The sequence below is a fragment of the Colletes gigas genome, unplaced genomic scaffold, assembly GCF_013123115.1.
Source record: "Colletes gigas isolate AHSC1104 unplaced genomic scaffold, ASM1312311v1 Colletes_gigas_Sc00017, whole genome shotgun sequence".
Lineage (NCBI taxonomy): Eukaryota > Metazoa > Arthropoda > Insecta > Hymenoptera > Colletidae > Colletes > Colletes gigas.
Window position 1 is genome coordinate 143,865 of NW_025106646.1, and position 16,602 is coordinate 160,466.

Consider the following 16,602-nt stretch of genomic DNA (forward strand, 5'->3'; position numbering starts at 1 on the left):
CTTAGCTCACCTGAGATTGCTATTAACTTCGTCAACTATTGTGCAGTATTTACGTTTTAGACCAAAGAGGAATTCTAGTTGTCGTTGGAGACTTTTTAGATGATATTGTATTTGGAATGTAGGACGCGATGAACTGAAACAGGTTCTAGAGTATTAGTCACTCTTATAAACAACAACGTCAAATAACTAAATTTGAAAGATGGCGGATTAATTTCACTTTCGTTCTGAATTGTATTATAGATCTCGACACAACGAACGTTTAGACAAAATATTGAATTTCCAGTTTCGTTTTTCTAGCTTTCTGTTCTGTTTGTTTCTCTCTCCCTTCTGTTAGGGTAAGGACATGGATGTAATCCTTGAAGTCGAGGTCGGGGAAGACAATCCGTTATTTGCAGTCACTAGGTTACAGTGAAAAGGACAGTCTGTTAGGATAGTAAGGCACAGTCCGTAAACACTCTCGGTTAGAGACTAGTCTGTTAGACGCAATCAGTATTTATCCAGTTCAGTTTCACAGTCGGTTGGATTGTGAAATTATAATACTCATTAAAACCTATGCGTGGCACGTTAACACTAAATGAATATATTCTAATTGAGGGTAGCTATGGGTTGTACTTATTTCCAGGATTAACTATGACATTGACTTAATCAAAATTCGTTTTATTCTCTATTTGAAGAAAATTAAACTATTTTAATACTAAAGTACTGAAATACAGTTGCACACTTTTTCTTAATTTAGAGGAAAGAAAATTAAACATATATCTTCAAAATGGGGATCCTGTAGAGTCATTGAAATTCGATAGATAATATAATATGAACGTTTCATTTATGGGTATCATTTTTCATTGATGTCGAAGTACCAGCGGGGAGAAAGAATAATTTAAACAGTAAAAAATTTTGTAGTAACTCGAGACGAAAACCTTTCCAACGTTACTCCACGAGATTCGAGGGCGGAGTCGACCGAGCGCTGGGCATTTAAATAATTCTACCAAGTTTTATCGGGTGATGGGTGGAGGTCCAATAAAGCGACGGTAATTGAGAACCGAGGGTATTCGATGTTAACACCCTCTTCGTGAATTTACCATCGGCTCTGTCTTGAATAATAAGAGTGGCAGCGTTCGACTTTGGAAATCAATAAATACCGACGACGTTTCTTGGAAACTTTTAAATCGTCACGGGAACCGACGCGAGTAGATTAAACAATTGAAAAACTGATTTCCAATCGGACGCCCTTCTCTCCGGTTAACCAATCCCGAGCAGCCGTCTACGGGGGGAAATAAATCCCTTTTTCATTTCGCGTTCGCGGTCCCTTTTTTTCATGCCACTGTATTTTTTTTTTATCTCTATTCCCTTCGCTTTTTAAATACTTTGTGCACGTGAAACGCATACAATGATCAGATAAAATTCATGATTTCGTCGCATATTTTCATACTGATGTGTTTTTATCATGCCGTGCGTATCGACGTTTCTAGTTTTTTACTGGGGCATACGAAACACCATTAATGGAGTTTTCTTTAAACTCGTTTTGCAGTTATTACGTTTGAATTGAAAAACAGTCGGTTATTCTCATTGCTTTCCCATATACAGGGTGTTCGGCCACCCCTGGAAAAAATTTTAATGGGAGATTCTAGAGGTCAAAATAAAACGAAAATCAAGAATATCAATTTGTTTCTCAACAATCGACACAATTTAAACAGAATAAGCTTTACTACATTTTGTAGGTTTTTTTTGTTTTTCATAAAGATATAAAGTTAAACATACTGTCAGGTTTTGATCTGCAATTTCCAGGTCACGTAGTTCATAACTACTTCATAACTCACTTTTCCGCGCAACTTGAGCTCACAACCTGTCAGGTTTTTAGCGAAGAACGAGATTTGATCGGGCCAATTATTAATACGCAGGTGTAAATCGACTATCACACTATTAAACAATATATATTAAAACGGTAACAAAGCACAAAACAAATGAAACGCGGGCACACATATCGCTGTCACATTTGACTCAGCGAGAAGCATTCGACTCTAAACGCGCATGCGCACACCGTCGCTATACTTTGATCTAGTAGGCCCCGACAATATCGATCGAATATCGATCATTCGAAATCACTATATTTCTCATACAACAAACTAAATATTTCTGAACAGGAAGTTTATTTCATGTTTCTTGCACCCGTTTAAGTCATTAATTTTGTTGTTTATAATTGTAAATTGAATAATGAAATTTAAATATAACATTACACGCACTTGGTTTACCTTTCCACGAAAAATTATCTTGATAACTCAAAATAAACGTATTCAGAGTGTTTTTTAAAATCAAAGTTCTGTTTACTCTTTGCAGAAATAAACTTTCTCCGCTTTAATTCCCTTCGACCGTAAACTAAGTTTGGGAATGCAACCGGAACCGGGCTTACGAAAATATGAAAAAAAAGAGGGCAGAGTTTATAGGAGCGAGAAAATTCTGGGTCATTTTGTCGCTTCGCATTCAACCGGATCCTTGCTTAAACTCGGGCCAAAAAATTACAGCTTTCCCTCGATATATTTCACATTTAATTTCAAACACGCGAAAACTTACTCGATTCACCGGCAGTGATTGAAGACACTCCTCTGAAACTCGACCATAAAATTTTTAAAAATCTCGACCCCTTTGAATCTCCCAGCTCTCTGCGAGCCCAATGAAAAATTATGCACGGAAAAAGAGAGCTCTCTTCTTTCCGGAATTTACGAATACCTCTCGCAAAACATTAAACGCGCAAAATCGTCTTTCACGAGAAAAAAAAAAATTAAAGGAGAGAACGCCTTTTTTCAGAGACTGCATTCGCAGCGGAGGAAAAGGTAATGAAACCAGGTCGCGAGACGCGCGGAAACGAAAAGAATTTCAAAACGCGATGCGTCACGGCCCGTGACACGTAATAGACGCAAAAGAAATGAACTAGCACGCGGGACCAATGGAAAGCAACCGAGCAAGAAGAATTCATAGCCTCGCGAAAAATGTCCTATTACCGTTTTTCTGGCCGCGGCCTCCTCAATCATCGCCTTGACTGTTCATTAACCCTTTGTGCCGCGTTGAACCCGCGACATATGTAGAACTTTTAATTTTTTTTCCCCCCTTTCTTTTTCCATCGTTGGACAGTGACTGCTCTGTTACTTCAAAAAATAAGCCTGGCTTTATGCCGCTGACATTTCTGCAATTTTCCGGACACGTTCCTCCCTTACAAGTTAACGTCCGACGACAAAGAGGCGTCTCGACTGTGAATAAATTTGTAACACGAGCAATCGAATCGCATGAAATAATTAAACTGTCTCGTACAGACGTTTGTTTCTCATCATAAATTAAACGTATCATTAGTACATGCGAAACTAGAGCTTTTAACCAACGTATATGTAACTTAAGACTGTATTAATAATTATAAACTAAAATAGAAAATGGTAGTAAACATAATTTCTTTTTATCATCGATATATTTTGGAATATATAATACATGATGTGCACAGTGTTATGGTTGAATAGTTGATATTTAAATGATTTAATTATACGCGCTTCTGTCGAAACTTGTTCGCGCGTACACGTGCGCGGTGAATTTTGAAAATCAATGTTCTCGAAAGCGAGGCCGCGTATGAGAAAAGTTCTACAATTTCGACATACTTCTGGCCAAGGAACGACCGATTTCCCTAGCCGTATCACCATTAACGTCACGCAGAGTACGCTCCAGCGAGCATCAGTTTAGCACAAGTTTTGATGTTGTATTCCCAAATGAGACGTTAAAGATGGAATTTAGTGAGTGACACCGACGGGAGGAACGTGCCCGGCTCTATGCACCACCACCTCACGCAACAGGAACACCACAAGCTTTTATAATGGAATAAATAAGTAAGCGAAGCTTATGTTTTCGCGGCAGCTTGGCATTTTAATTTCCTCGGAAGATATTTCATCCCGCTGTTCTTCCTTCTATTTGCCACCTGACCAATCTCCTTTATGTTTCCAAGGATATTCTTTCCTCGCGGATTTCCAACCATTGCTCGCAGCTATTTCATGACGTTGCTCTGGAAGAACTATTGCTTCTTTCAGATACGCGTGTCTATAGTAGATTGTTTTTATTATTAGTAACTTAATTTCTCTTAACACGTTTGCTCCGAGTAATCAAAGTGTCGACTTCTCTAAACAATAAACACTCCACCTTCTCTTGCTGAATATCTTCCATCGTTATTTTTACGATGTAACTTCGTAGTTTTGTAAATACAGCTGTGATATCTTTTCCGTAAAAAAATCTATCAGCAATATTTTATTATTCATCGCGTCGGACTACAGCAACCTGTCAGAATAATTTTGTATTTAATATTTTAAAATGGGGCGAACACGTGTTCCCTTGTCCCACGCAGCTCGACGCTTTTCGCGCATTTCTATAAACACGCGATGCAAAGCACTCGTCCGTTCACGTTATGCTGAAATCGTTCTATCTCGTCTCGCGGAACGGAAATATTACCACATGTAAATTTATACCGAATTAACCAGCGCCTCGTTCAGCCCGGCCGCGACTTCATTTTCTACCGACACAATACATTTCGTATTTGCATATATGTATATACGCGTGTGTGTATATATATATACGTACGTGTATATAGGTATAATGTGAATAACGAGTAATGCGGTGATATTTATCACCTACCGGCGAGATGATTCCAATACTCCGGCATTTATTCAAGCGGCCCAATACCACAGGGCGTGAGAACTGATTAATTAACGACTCCTGCGTATTCGTACTGTGACGTTTCGTTATGCGAGCACGCTTTGGTACGCCGCGGTAGTTCCTGTTATTGCCGTGCTAATTCATCTGATCAGCCATTTATTAGCTTTACAGACGGCCGATGTAATTTCGTGCTGTGACGTAAGCAGACGTGTGATGCCCTTTGCTACCCACGTATCCATGACTACGTGCATTGGAGAGGTTAATGAGAGATTCTTCAGAGGTTTCTCCATGTAACATATTAATTTCACTGAATTCAGTCGAACAGTTATCACGTACACCAGCGTATCGTACATGGTTCGAGATAACGGCATTAAAAATTGTTCTCAAAAGTTCAAGAAATGACTTATACATGTTAAACAGGTCATTTTAACTAAGTGCATGTAAAAAATTTATGAAAATACCGCTTATTTTGAATCGGGCAAGGTGATGTAACAATTAATTATTAATTAAGGTTGTTTCTGTTTTTTGACTTTGAAATTTATGTCAGGTCTAGTGTAGTGCATATTCTTTGTTTTCAAGTATTGCCTCTGTTATCGTAAAATTTAGTCACGAGATGTAATAAATTTTACCACGATTCAAAAAGGTGTAGGATATGGCTCAGAGGCCATTATCTTTTTGATGATAGGTCACGTTTTTGACGTAAATCTTTTACGATTACATCCATTCAACATTTAGGCTAGAGTAACAGTCATTTCGCTAGTAGTAACTGTTTCACGGGGAACTTTAAAATACGCAACATTCTTCGAAGTACGTGCACCGCTTGGTGGAAACAGTTACGAGGAACATTTAAGAAACGAGCTTGTAAAACGGTAACGGCATTTACATTTCTACTCTTCGTGCAAGATTGGTTAACGGTAACTGTAAAACGGGGGATGAACCAGTAACTCCGCTATCGTTACATTCTGGAAACTTGCATCTTACTCAAAGTCAAATTGAAGCTTGTTAGAGTAACCGCACGTAATGTGGAACGCCAGTGTAGAGAAATATTTTTTTGTACAAAACCCATTTCAAAACACATCAAAATTAATAATCATTTATGTGTAAATATTTGTTGAAATGTTTTGAAATTGTAATAACAGGGGGAAAACATGTTAAAAAATGGTTTTACCAAAGAGGAAACAAATGATCCTTGATCAAAGTATGTAAAATATATTTGTACTTAAATTTATGCTTGTTTCCGACTAAACTTTCATATAAAATTGTTTCATACGAGGTGTTGTTTGACCTACTTGCGGTTAAATATGACTTGGGTGAGGCGTCTGGCCATATCTCGTTATTTCTACTTACGTTGTATATTATTATATCTGTTTTCCATTTATGTCAGTATCTTCTGATTACTTAACACCAATAAAAGCAGAAAAGATTAATTTCATTATTTAATATACCATTAATAACATGGTCAATGCTTGCAGTCATTAAAACAAGTAGTAACAGCGAATAATGGTCAGACATGTCAGCCAAGTCATATTTAACCGCAAGTGGGCCAGTAAAATTTTCATAATCGATTTTCTCGAAACCAATGCCTCGCACAAAACAATTTTATGTTACATTTTCGATTTACATTTACACGAATGATTTGTTCCGTTTCGTTTTTATTATTTCTTTCCGCTCCGAATAATATGAATCGTTCTTTCAGAGAAAAAGTCGTACTTTCTTGTTATTTTAATTATCTCAGCGGTATTTTCACTCGAAGAAACCAATTACGACATCGAGTCTTCTTTAAATACACTAACGAGGTAAATGTCACTATCAGTTTCAACAAGAAACCCTCCAAGAGATTCTCGTGTAACATTAATCTACGGAGCAACCAATATGTCGTAGATTTAAAAGTATCGAAATTCCTTTACGTTCGGTTCGCTCGTATTTCATTCGATTTCGTTCGATCAATAACTTCTATCTACACTCAAAAAACAATAAAAATGCAGCTCTTCTTTCCAACAGCTTAATCCCCTGTCACGGTGCTTTCCAACCGTTGTGGCTGAAAAGAAATCACGATCAGGTTGCCGGAGGAAGATACATCTCCGTGTCGTAAACGAACTCCAAGTTTACCGATCGGTCCATTACCAGGGAAGTCAGATGCACGCAGGGAAGTATAGTGGCAAACTCACACAAGTACGTCAGCACATAAACGCACTTAAAGGTTCAGATCATAAAACAACGATAATTGAAACGGAGTTTACAGATTGTTTGGCAAATGTATTCCCACATCTGGTCGAGTTTTCTTTGCCATTCTTTCTTCGCCACAAAATTGCTCATAATTGTAATGAGTTCTGTAATCTAAAGTAATTTTGGGACTTTTATAAGGACTTTTAGAAACAATAGCCAAAGATAATGAAAATTTGTATAAGCAGAATTTATTTGAGAAAGGTAAAGGATTATAATCTCAAAATAGATATGCATATGCAACCAAATTTTGTCGTTAAATATAGCGTAATAATAGTTGAAACTTTAAATGCTTTTTTCTAGAAACTACTTCAACAACTACTAAGTTAAAATTGCTTTTTAGTTTTTAAAAACGAAATTCTCAAGAGCAAGCTTCTTTCTCTTTCGACTAGATAGGATCCTCAAGAAAATTAATTGGTTCCTCTCATTTTTTCTTGAAAGTTTAGGTGTTAGAAACACGTTCCCAAATTACTAGATTGAAGTCGTGGATGTAGAGGGCTTGTTTAACGTTGCTGAAGTAAAGTTCGTAAACTCCATTTAAGGTTTAGAATTCTTATTCGCATTTAGGGAGGAACGTTTCAGAAGAAAGCCCCCCCAATATTCTGAAAGTAAACTATCGCGAGCACACACCATGTGTACAGGGTTATGATATCAAGCAGCGTACCGGTGTGTTTGATGGATGGAGATGTTTATGGAGTCTCCGGCGCGCGAAATAAGAGCAATCGATGAAAATTGACGATCGAGATAGAAGGTCAGAAGCCGTAAGAGCCTCCGTTCCCCTTCCGCCCAGCCTCTTCCGTCTCTTCCCTTCATAGCTTTCCTACTCCATATACCCGAGATTGCACGAATGAAAGGTTCCCGATTCCGCGCTACATGCTATTATCTTGGAGCTCTTTTCTCCGCCCTTGGAAGACCCAAAGAGATTCTCTCCAAGTTGAAAATCCCATGTCGTGGAACATATCGTGCTCTTACAATGATGGTAATTATCGTTTCTTTTAAATCAGACTCTTTCGAAAGAATCGTCGTTTTCTACAGAATAGTCGAGAATTCCGCTTCGATACGTTTTATCCGGTGGGTTGTTGTTACTCGTTGTCAAAGACAAATCGTTAAGTGGAAATGTCTACGGTTTGGCAAGTTCAATGGAAAGTGTTCCTTTTTAATGAGAAACCAAGTGTATGCAGCAGAATTAAGTCTACTCATATGAAGAGTGAAAGAGTCGACTTTTTTCGAATTGTATTTTCACACATTGAAAATACGTCCATAAAATTAAATCCTATAAAACGATAATGTTGCTTACTTGATCGATTAAATACCTACAATGAAAATGGTACCAAACACTAATATATTTAAATGATTCTAAATTAAACTAGCATAATGAATGCTTAAAACTGTCAATATTCTCGACGGAGTAATTGAAAATAAATTGCTTCACTTTTTGTTACATCGAGGGATTTAATGGAATAAATTTAAACGTAGAATAGTAAAATAAATCATATAAATCCGATAAAAAAGTCACGTATTCAATATTTTTGTAACGGGTACTTTGCATGAGAGTTTCGTAAAGAATAAAATACAGAATCTATCTAATTGCTATCGAATCGTATTACTTCCTGCAAAAATATGTTAAAATTACGCCGATAGTATTTTCATAGATATTATTTCATCGATATCGACTTTCGTTGACATTGTTTATTTACCAACGCGTTGAAATCAACAACAAACGTTACCACACCAGTGCATTTATTCATACCACTTTACTTTCGTCGACAGTGTTTATGTGCTGTATGCATGACATATTATTATTATTGAAACAGTATACGCTTTGTTTTGTTCGTTGAATCGAATAGCAGACATTCTTTCTTTCTTTATCACGTTAAATCAAACTCTCACATGGATTTGCAATAAACAATAAAATCTTTCTGGTTTCTTTTTAAGTACCTAATCTTTTTCGACTTATTTTTATTTGAATTCATTTCAATCTCGAAGTCTACAAATTTTACTAAAATTTAAATTCTCTTAATTGGTGAATCACTGATGCACCTTATCTGAAATTTAATGCCAATTCTAAAACACTAGCTTCTCTAAGTTTCACCAGTACACGCAGTTTTCGAGTTCAAACGGAACAGCAATGGCGGTGATCTAAAGCGGTAAAGGTTTCACAGCGTGGATCGGTTACGATAATAGTTTACACGAAAGAATTTATTGTTCACGAATCCGCGGGAACTCTGTGCAAAGTATCGAAAAAGCGAGAAATCGATAACCGCGTAAGCGGACCGAGCGAGCTCTCGTAACAGGCGCCATTCGTTTTTTCGAATTTCCTTTTTATGTTCATCCATTCCATTCGAAATCTGCGCGTGTTGTCGAGGCCTCTCTTCTCGCAAAAGTCTACGCACGGGTCGATAACGCGTTTAATCACCGAGGCATTAACCCGAATAATGGGTTTGTACCGTCACGACTTGGACCTTTTTTAATTACTTTCGCTCGTCCCTTGGTTGCCTCTGAAACATGTTGTACGGTAGCAGTTCGATCAACAACAAAGTTCGTTTCGTTGCTCTTTTCCCAGACCGACGAGATTGAAATTAATTTCAGCGAAGTTCGTCGTGCGTGAAACGTGGGAGGGCGAGAAATTAAATACGATAGCGTTCGCGTTTGTGGTTCTTTCAGTCATCCTTACCGATTCAGAACTAATCCGGCCTGGCGAGTATTTAAAACATCGACGTAACGGAATCGCATCAATTACGCTAATCAAACCTCGATTTTCCGACTAATTAAGATATCGCGATCAATCACAGTGGCAAGCTTCAAGAAATCTGACGGAGGATTATAAGCTTATCGATGTCCCCTCTCTCTCTGTCTCTCTCTCTTCTTGTTTCCGATACCGTTTAATCTGCGGGTTTGGACGGACTCCAGCTCTTCCGCAGCACGACTGCTAACGATCCTTTCAATCATTACACGGAGTATCGTAAAATAATACGTAAAGGTCTCGTGTATCTCTCTGGACAGTCCCAATTTCAAGCTTGCACCAGGTGCCCTAAAATTTTCATATGGATCGTCTGTATTTTTAAGTTGTCATACTTTAAGAAATGATTTTGCAATTTTACTCTATGAATGTATGTATAATTTGCAGCATTCAGAATTTTGTTGAGCATGTTTTTAAAGAAGCCCAAAATTATAAAAATCGAAATTTAAGAATAATTCTTATAGAAAATAAATTGTATCGAAAAATCTACAACATTTTCTTAGTGCAACGGTCCATAAAAATTTTTTGTCGCCTTAATTTCTTTAATTTGTTAATTTTATATTTGAACTTGAAACGTAATAAGAGTAAGGCGAAGTAGAAACCGCTCCCGGTCATTAATCGCGAGTTCAAGCACTCGAAAAGCTAACCCGATACTGAAACAAATTTTTCCGAAAGTTTCAGAGCCACTAAATTTAAATTTTGTCCCGAGGTATAATCTCCAGCTTTCTCATGTACGCGTGCACTATATCGGCGTAATCCAAGAGGGACAAAATAAAAATCCCACAAACGATACTACCGTTATCGTATCGTTTTATCCCCGACAGCGGTTTCGACATTTTACGAAACACGAGCAAAAGTTAAAATTCCTGTTATCCACGCAAACGATTCCGTGTATCCGTTCCCGTTAACTATCTACCATAGAACAAAGCGTCATCTCCGTTGTTGGTCGGTACTCTGTGACTGATTCGTTTCAAAGGAAAACATTCGGACCAGTTTGTCGGACCCGAACACGCTGATGAGACGGCCAATAATAGCGAACGCTGTCTGAAACGAACGAGGATATTATTGTCAAAGAAAATCCGCGGCCGCAATCCCGATTGTGGGTCGGCGTGCTTCGTAAATCTGCGGAGGGACTTCGTCGCGTGAGTACGGCGTCGCCGTAAAGCAAAGGGAAGTGTCCTCCATCACGAGAGGCTCTCCAACATCAAAATTCTCCCGCGATAAATGGACGCCGTACACGAAGGAACGTCCAATTTCGTTCCTCTTGCGTTTCGGACGACAAAATTTTCTCAAACTTCGTTCCCCTCGCGACGCGTCTTGCATTCCGTGAGGTTTACTCGTCCGATCCAGCGGGGGATAAAGGGCTCGCGAATATGATCGAGGACCATCGCGCAGGATGCCTCGAGGACGTTGATCCTCTATCGTTCGTCCGTGACGCAGGAAGAAACAAAGACCAAAGCCCGTGGAAAAGGTCAGCGGCGAGTTACTTGTTCCTCTCGAAGCGAACGAAGCGCAATCAGGAAACGTCTGGGAAGGCAACGGATGCCTCCGACCGAATCCCTACCTCTAATGACAAATGGTCGCGGCGCCCGCGGAAACTCGATTTAGTTTCTATCGTCTCCGGAGACGATAGTTTCGTAAACTCCATTCTCTTTCTATCTGCCGTCTTGGCATATCGACGACGACGATGATCGAGGACCGGGGAATATTCGCGAGTAACCGTTTATCCATCTATCCGGGGACCCGGGTAAGGAAGATCAGTCGTCGCGTCGTCTTCTTTTTCTCCTTTCTCCGTTTCCGTGGACGTGAAAAATGACCGCGACTCGGGCTGAAACGCGCCGACCAGATAAGCGCGGGAGGTATGCAAACGTTGGACCATCATTGTTTCCGTTTTACAGTTTCGGGTGTCTTGCTTTATGCCGTGGCCGTGTGAAAGTGGAACTTTTATTTGTCGCGACGCGGATCGTAAAACGATCATCTCTGTCTGCTTCCAGCTAAATGTATTGTTAATTAATCTTGCTTGATTACACACGATGTACTGTGCTCCGCTGATTTGAAAACCCGCGGGAGTTGTTCCACTCTCAAAATGTAGCCAAAGTATCTACGATCTAGGAGTATTGAACAAGGTGGATTTGTATATGCCAGGATTTTAATTTCCTCTGTTACGAAAAGGAACTTCTTTTTACGGGATTTCTGACTTAAGCGTAGGTGTCATTCACACGTCCCCGGGAAACAATAAGCCTCCGGAGTCGAAGCCATTCTGATCCATATATTGGTTAGGGACTCCTGGACGACAAGAGATACCTGAATCAACATGTGGATCAAGGGAGAGTGACACATTAAGAATGAAACAGTATTGTGACATAACCCAGTGTCCAGCTCTAACAGCAACAAATTGAAATATACATGATGTTCATAAAGTTCCCATTTTTGTGACCAACGAATTATATCAAATTTCTATAACTTCGACTGTAATTACAAAATTTATATCTTGCTAAGTTTTATTTGCATATTTCAAAAGCAACGAATCAGCGCATTAACGTTATCGAGAATCGTCAAAGCCCATGAATTGATCCCCGTCCATTTATCCTTCTGGATCCGTTATCCTTCTTACCATATTTCACACCTGGTTATATTGGCCGTGCAATCTCCGTATGCACGATCGGTAGGAGCTTCGAAGGATAGAAAATTAGGAAGATTCACGAACACTCGGGTTCCCGCCATTCATTTATCTGTCCGTGAACGAGGAGAAGACACTCGCAAAGGAAGGAACGCGGAGGAGGTCTGTTCGCGATTCGAAGTGGGAGGTTCACGCGGCGTTCATTCATTCTTCTTTTCAAGTCTGCCGGACCGGAAGAACATTTTAAAACTGACACGACCTATTTGTCTATGGTGACCCCAATGGTACCGCGACAACGCACCGAAGCTCCAAGCTCTACCTAGTTTTTTGATATTTTTCAGGATCTTCCTATCTTTGCTCCCCTTTTCCCGCGCTGCTCGTCCGCTCCCGTCGTCCGCAGGTTTTGCTGTCTGCAAAAGGTAAAAGCTAGCCCCTGCCGCCCTTTTTGCTTTTTTCTGTGACGCGATTAATGACGCTCGTTTTCTCTTCGGATGGCCAGAGAAAGGGGAAAGACTCTCACGGATATTTCTCCTTTTCTCGTGCTGGCTACGTCCTAATGGACTTACGGTATGAAGAACTTCATTGGATAGAACCGTTGCGTGGATACATAAATTGAAGAACTTTCAGAAAAAGTCTATGGGCCTGTGGGCCATTTTTTGGCAAATCATCTTTTGCCCCTTTGTGGCCCTGGACGACGTATCTCGAGATCAAGTGCTAGCTGTTGAACGTTTCTGACGATGTATTTCCGACGATTTGTAAAATTCTTGATTATCAAAATAATTGAAGAAAATTAAATTGTTGCTTTTTGCATACACAATTTAAACAATGTAAAGACTCGAAATAAAATTACAAGAAATCGTCGTTTATTACAGTATAAAATAAAGTTGTAAGATTATGCCAATGGTGTCACGTTGCGAAATATTCGTAATTATTTGTCCAAAGTGTCAGACTATCGACGATGTGTTGCAAGATATATCGTCTAAAGCGTTAAACGGCCAGATTGGGTCACGAGATACCTCGTCTAGTGGTGTGAAGGGGTTAATTAAGCGCCATATGTCTAACATGAGGAGTATACGCACGGGATGAGCGCTTTTTAAATGAAATCCGGCACGATGAATCGATACAGATTCCAGAATATTACCCGATTATGATTAGTCGTTTTTATCAAAATTAGCGTTGAACATTAAAATGTTGGATTAACATTGATTTATTTCAAACTTGTAGGAATCGACGAAAAGACTCTTTCATTTGCTTTTGCTTCTTTTAACTTGTCTTTACATTTCTTATTAATTCTTTATAACTTGTGTGTTTTCTCTTTTCTTTGAACTCCTTATTAATAACAAATCCATTCTAAAGTATATTTATTTTGAAAATTTTCCATCGTTCGAATACTTTTGTGGGTTTGTATAATTAATGTTTCCAAGAAATACAAAAAATTGACAAAAATATTAAAAAGAATCCTAAGGCAACTGCATTGTTCGTTTAATTGTAGTCGTTCGAATACTTTCATGAGAAAAAGGATTTACATTTTAGGAATTTAGGAACAAAGGAATTAAATTTACACATTAAACATTCTTTGAAAGCCATTTAATTATCAATTCAAACGTAATTGAAAGGTAAAATGTTAATAACAATGGGCTCATAGTCTACAAAGCTTCTCGGTTCTTTTTGCAAGTCGTGGTAATTGGTGTACCAACAAGGGAGACGTTGAAACGTTATATCTCATTGGGGACCCTTTACGTTTTGGAGCGGAAAGTGGTTCGAGAATTGCATCGAAAACAGCGAATCTCTTCGATCGAATTTAATCGTTCTTACGGCTGTTGTAAATTGAAGTAACAGGTGCACCGTGGTTGCGTTGTTTGCGTTGTGGTTTTCAAGCGTGTCGTTAACGACGTGCAATTTTTCACTTAACGTATATGGTGTATAATTACAAAATAATTGACACGTGTCGACGATATTTAATTTACTGTTCAGCAACGTGCATTGAACGATATGATGGTGCTCAGACAATATATAGCGATAATATGCTTTTCAGCAGATTTTTCATTTTCTTTCAATCACTTTCACTTAGAATGATTAATAATGATGATTTTCGAGGATTCAGAATTGTTTGGAATGATAATGTGATTTTCATGGACGACTCTATAGGAACAGGGGCAGATCATTTGCGATCTCGTTGCTGAAATCAGCCAAGAAGCGATTCGTAACCGGAAGGAAATTAATTAGAGCCTTGGAAATTGACCACAGCGGCGTCATCACGCGCCATTAAAGCTCCTTACGGTCGATCGTTGGGCCGCAATTGTTCTTGACCAGCCGCAAGCTTACCGAGCAGCATCGTTTGAATCGAGCTTTCTGACTCGTCCAGAAGACCGTAATGAAAAGTTCAACGGGGGCAGTAAGAATAATTAATGGAAATTAGTTGCACTCCCGAGTGGCGAGTTAAATCCATTCGGTTGAGCCCTGTCGTGCCACGAAACCGGTCATAAAGCTTTTTATGGTTGTCATAAATGCAGCTCGACAACGATTCGGTCGGCGGACCAGCGTGCAACCGGATCCCGGAATTATGTAATAACAATAATTCGAGGCGGCCGCGGAGTTTCGTGACAGCGGATTAACGTCCAGCGAACGGAGTCACGCATTCATGTAAAAGTTCAGGGATTGCGAGGAAGAGTGAAAGCCGAACGACTGAAATTTCCAGCCGAAATGGCAACTTAATTGCATCGAGAAACGACAGTCGATTATTGCTCGAAAAAGACGTCCGATCAGGAAACTGTTCCCTTTTTCGTTCTTTTTGCTTCGCGTCTTGGAACGATCTTTATTCGTAACTAATGGGACAATCTGAAACTTTGGGTTCTAAAATACGATTTTATCGCAATTTTTTGTACAGAAAGCAGTAATTTGATCGAAATTAAAATTAGTACATATACAGGCTATTCTATTTAAATTGCCAGTGTAAAAAAATTTTATAAACACGTGTTTAAAAAAAAAAACAAGCTGGTAAATATCTTTTAACATTTTGAGTGGGAATTCAAATGGAAAAAATTTTAATGGGAGATTCTAGAGACTAGAGAGACTTACAGAGACTATTACTTATATTTTTTTAGTAAACACTCAGCTTTCAAACAACGATGTATTTATACACGTGAAATTTGCAAAAATTCTTAATACAAATATTTTTTCTTATCTCAATAGCATCGTCATTTACATAATTTCTGACAATATTATTCTGAAGCATTATTCTGTAGGAAATTAAAATAATAATTTCCTTCAGCGTATTTGAATAAACTGCGAAGTTTATTTTTCCAGATAGGATAACGATTTCTCCTACATTGTACGATAAAATGTATCCCCAGACTGTAACACACCTTGCATCGCTGATTTTAATGTCGGTTTGACACACGTATACGACAGAAATTCGAAGCTTTATCTCTAGATATACAGACTGTTACGGTTGTACTTGGTGTGAATTATTTATTCGTTGGTCCAAAGCACATTTTCTCAGTATTCTGGTGGTTTTGCCACGAGTTCCTGATACGATCGAATAAATTTTTTTATCGTTTATTAAACACGAATACATGTAGCCAGAGAAATGTTCTCGACTGGTCACCAAATGTGGATGGCAAACGGGTTTTTGTAACTTTACCCGGATCAACGCCAAACGTAACCATCGTGTTGCAACGGAAAAATTCCCAAGAGTTACAAAATACCGAAATTTGGCCTTGAGACGAAACACGTTCATTCAGTGACAGAAAAAAAATGATACAGAACTTTTAATTTTCAATACAAGGAACGAGATTGTCCGTATAATTGCTTCGAGGCACGACTGCCGATTAATGTTCGAAAGAGACGTGAAACGAGGAAAGTACATAATAATTATTACGCGACGAGTATAATTGTTCGCGTCTCAGAGTTGCGGACCATTTCGTATTCAGGCACATTTTTAACTCGAACGAGTCGTTAGCGGATGTTGAAATGAATCCTAACGTAATTCTAATTAGAATGTAAATTAATGCATTCGCATGAAAAAGCTGTTTAATTACAAAATTCAATGACATGATCTTTTCTGTTACTCGTAAATTAATGAAAAATGGAAATAAGCATGTTAATATTAATTACTTGTTGCGATAATAAGTACGAAAATATCGTCGAATTAATTTTAATTATAAAACGTAATTTAAATATTTATGAATACTTAATATTAACATGTAAGCATTTTGTTATTTATTTTGTACTTGTGGATTTTAAATACTCAGAAATTTAAAATCTGAGGTTTTTAAATCTGTCTTAAAACAATTTTTTATTATTGTAAAGAGGGAAAACATAGGTAAATGATATGATA